Source organism: Tigriopus californicus, chromosome 8, assembly GCF_007210705.1.
Source record: "Tigriopus californicus strain San Diego chromosome 8, Tcal_SD_v2.1, whole genome shotgun sequence".
Lineage (NCBI taxonomy): Eukaryota > Metazoa > Arthropoda > Copepoda > Harpacticoida > Harpacticidae > Tigriopus > Tigriopus californicus.
The window spans coordinates 13,382,656-13,387,263 of NC_081447.1; the positions used below are offsets into that span (position 1 = coordinate 13,382,656).

The window sequence follows — 4,608 nt, forward strand, 5'->3', positions numbered from 1 at the left end:
CAAACTTGTACGTATGTTCCAAGCTCGTCTTCTTGGTTCTTTCTTTGGACGCGTATCATCATCATCATCATCATCGTCCTCGTCATCATCCCGATTTGAGCCGAGTCCAGCGATCTCGCATGAAAAGAGCATGGCCTAATTTTCGCCCGAAGATGCTTCCCCCTGAGTTCAGTTTGAGCTCTACTCTCAGATTCGTTTGTTGTCCCTGAAAGTGATGTGTTGTGGGTGAGCTTGTTGATGCTCCTCTTGAACTGACTACATTTTACTACGAGTAGCCACAACGAGGCTTCGGGAGTCTTGACCATGCCTTCATGCCTTCTCATGATCTTCTTGGGATGTTTGTGTTGTCACCGTGTAACTGACGTCGGGACATACGGAACGGAACTTTTCTTTCCATTTCAGAATGTTTCTGGACTGAGAACTCACCCGTCACAAGTCGTACGAAAATGAGTAGGACATTGAGGACATTGTTGTCTTGCACACCGCTTAGACACATATACATACATGCATACATGATTTAGGTACGGACATGAATCTAGTAGCTAAAATGTTGACCTAGCCCCATCGAACTGAGGCATGAGAACTGGGATGATGCTGCTGCTTTGTTGTGTTCGTCGATCTCGGGGATCGACATTTGAGAGAGACACTCGAAACTAAGAGCAAGAGCAAGAAGACTGGTCTGGGAATATTGTACAATAGTCAACGTACGGACCTGTACGTCCGTACGCGTATGGAGATCGTTCCTTACCACGATGTTAAAGAAAATCTGCCTCTTTAAGTTGGCGTTATGAAATAAGCGAATCGCCATCGAGTCCACGGTGAAGGGGATCTCTCCAACCAGGGAAAGGTATTTTCTGCTCATTTGGCTCAATTGTCAGGGCGAGTGTGACTACACCAGTGGATTTTTTTTTCTGGCCAGTAATTACATCGTTGAGTTGGCAATGGTTGGAGATCGGACGAGAATAGAGGGGCGAGAGAGGGAGACTCACCTGGGAATATGTTTTAAATGTGACATTTGTTGGAAACCATGGGGCCAACTCGAACTGGGTGGCTGAGCTGGATATATGGACATGATAAAAATTATTTGCAAAGCAGCACTTACCGCCCTCTTTAATGAAGCACTGAAGGATATTTCAAGAGCCCTCCAGCTCATCCTCCCCATCTCCTCCTCTTGAAGAGGACAGCAGGCACAAAAAAACGGGCTCATAAATGCTAGTAGCGCTTTCAAGAGACCCTTGTTTCGGCCAAATTGCCCTATTGACATTTGAACACAACCATATTTGCTTGGGTCCATCCAAACATCCATCTAGGAGAGTACTCATCCTGCGAGAACTCGCCAATATTGATTGGCAAGCATGAACCTGAGCTTCCAACCAACCAACCAACCAACCAACCACCTATCCAATGGAACTGGCTGGGATTTCTCCTCAGTGTCCGTCGGACTAGGGCAAGGTTTTATAGCCAACTCTCGGGGGCATTATTAGACTGACTAAGAGCAGATTTAACGCTTGATAACACCGATTCCCCGGTGGAAAAAAAACACATCATGGTACGTGGATTGGTGTGTGGTCTCATCCTTTGGACTACCATGGTTGGGTCCAAAGTACAAGAAGCCCTCATCGGTGGTCGAGTGATGGTCGGATGAGAGGTGGACCAATCACAACTCAACGGGCAACAACCATTGGAAAGCTCAATCCGAAGAGTATTTTAGACCAACCACCAACCAGCCACGGTTATGGCGATAACCATCTTGGGCATGTTGGGAATGGGAAGAGCGATGAAGCGAGCTGAAATAGACATTGGCATAAGTGACTCTCTCGAGTTCGAAGATTGGAATGGTGGTGGAGGATGATCAATTAATCTGCCATCGATTGTTTGTGTCGGTGGCCATTCGGCACAATCAATGCCACCTTGGCCGTCAGGTGTTGTGGGTTTAATCGGCGGATGGCCTTCTTCGACTCGAGCACTCCAGCTAAATGCCATTCAATCCCAATGACAACGGACAATGATTATGCAATGGCAAGGTGACTGAACAGGAAGAGTGCCGTAGATTCTTGGCTTCCTGGATGGACGATCATTGGTTGGTTTGTCAGTCATCAGGACATGGGTGGGTCTAGTAAGTGGTCATACATACTCTCTATTGGCGACCCTCGGCCGGATTCGCCTGTCCCTTGAACGGCTTCTCTTCCTTGCATCCCGTCCCACTTCCACTTCCTTCATTTGAACTCGTTCCCACTTATTTAAATGCCATGGTGGGACTAGCGTCTTTCATTGGATGCCCCTCCAGTCTCGAAATACATTCACTGACACAAGGAAAGGGACAGAAAGAGCGAGAGAGACAATGTGGATCATCCCAAAACTTTCCCCGAGTGTCTATTAGCCCTACGACACATCTACTACAAAGCATAGGAGAGCATGGCCGAGCAGAGATGAGGAAGCTCTTTTTAAAGTACGTCCGTACGTCCGTACTTCGTCCACGGGATTCTCTTTTTTTTTTTTTTTGTCGTCTTCTTTTTTCTTGTTCACTGTTTGGCGCATACTCGCTCAGACACACACACACTCACGTATGTGTATACGTACGTACGTAAGTACGTACACACACACATACACACTTGTGGTGAGTGTTGGACTTGGTCGTCCCGGATTGCGGGGAGCATGGAGAGGAGCAGGACGAGGACGAGAATTGGAGGAAAGAATGAGCAAAAACTACCAATTTCTTCCTCCCCCTCCTACTCTTCTTCCCGAGTCTGTTGTTGCTAAGCTGGCTTCCCCCTTTTTCGTATTCTGTCTCCCATTCCTTGATCTTTCGGGAGTGAGTTGAAGTGTCTAGATAGAGGTGGTGGTAGGACCCGGGTAGGAGTGGTACTCCGTGTATACTATATAGTTTAGTACTACTCCTCGAGCCTACCTTCTCCACGAGAAACGACGCAGGCCAAGCATGAATTGAACGAAAGAGAAGGTGGAAGTAGTAGAAGTAGTAGTAGTAGTATTCATACCATGGTGGATGGAGTTTTACTCCCTGCCTCCGCAATGCCTTAGCCTCGGATGTTCCTATGAGGCGGTAGCTCCATCCACCAACTCCTCCTGGTCCTCTTACCAAAGTCTAGAACGAGTGGGAGACCATGACTGGCTGACTGACTGACAGATCCAAGAAGTACACACGAGAGGAGCCACACCAGGGAAATGGAGACTTCTACATAGTCTGTATGTACTCTGCACTACACGCACACGCACACACACGCACGACAAAGCCGAAGTCTGAGCTGGTGTTGTTGTGTCTGAGGCTCTGAACATGCTCGAGAGTTTGACGATCCGCGTAGAACCTGACATTTGGAGACGACTTTTTCCGAGGAACTGAGACTGCACATTTTCAAGGTGGCTGCCGGGCAGCTGCCGGCCGAAACAGCTTCTCCACACACACACACACACACACATACTAACAGGGAGAGAGAGAGAGAGAGAGAGAGAGAGAGAGAGAGAACGTGCTGTTGTGTGTATGTTGTGAGTGGAGTCGGGTCGCTCGAATCCGACTACATACACTTCAAACAGAGCAGGAGTACGCATGCACCCTGGCGCAAGACTCACGTCAGTCCCTCCGTCAGAGAGCAGTCCAGCTGTTGGCCAGCTGTGGATGGAGGAAATCGAGGTTGCGCGAATCGGGACAAGGGCAGCTGTCCTGGAGAGCAGCTTTCTGGGGGGAGAATGGATGGATGAAAGCTCGGGGGATTTGGTACGCTGTATACATACATGTACGCTTCGTGTAACTGTTGCGTTGGGTTGTTAAATGTTAATGTCGGAGAGAGAACTGGGATGGTGGGTGCCATTGGTCATGGAATATTCAGGTTGAGTTTATGTCACTGAGGATCAATGACCGGCTACGAAAACACACTTGGCGGAGGTATTCAAGATATTTCTATTAAACTGATGATGAACTATGTAACGAAACTGATCTCAGTGAATGCTTTCTAAACTTGATTGCCCCTTTTTTTGGCGGTCACAAGCAATCATCCGTGGCAAAAAAGTGGATTATTGCTCAGAACCACCGCAAAAATTTATCGATCGTGACAGGACTCGAACCTGCAATCCTCAGATCCGAAGTCTGATGCCTTATCCATTAGGCCACACGACCCGGGTTAATGGGAGACCAATAGTACATTATTTTATACCTAGTCTGTTTGAATTTGTTTCCATGTGTGTGGTCGAATCAAATTGAATTTGTGCACCAGACAGAGCAATTAGCCAGTGCATTCGTAATCACCTAAGCCGGGCAAAAAACCTGGCCAAGCGGAAAAAAGACCTTCACATGCCGAGGGCAGGAGGGAGGGAGGTGAACAAGTTCAAGACGAACCACTTGCTCGAGGAACGCCCTCTGTCTGAGGCGAACATGCCGCCAAAGCCTCTTGGTTTCATCCTTGTACAGACCTTGTACTACACATGAATTGATAATTACATCTTATCAACTGATTTAATGGCCAAGGGATTATCCAGACGATTCACAAATCCCACCCGACAGGTTTTTGTCTGAAACCCCATCACCTCACCCACCGAAACGATCTTAATGAAAAATGATGAACGATCCCTCTGGCCGCTTTTTTGTGCCAGATATCT

The 4,608-nt window shown here is 47.7% G+C and overlaps 1 non-coding gene across 1 annotated transcript; it reads right to left on the bottom strand.

The window, feature by feature from the left end:
* Positions 1 to 4,056: 4,056 nt before the first annotated feature.
* Positions 4,057 to 4,129, bottom strand: Trnar-ucg (transfer RNA arginine (anticodon UCG)). Its single transcript has one exon. It is a non-coding gene; the product is annotated as a tRNA-Arg (tRNA).
* Between the last annotated feature and the right edge of the window lie 479 nt (positions 4,130 to 4,608).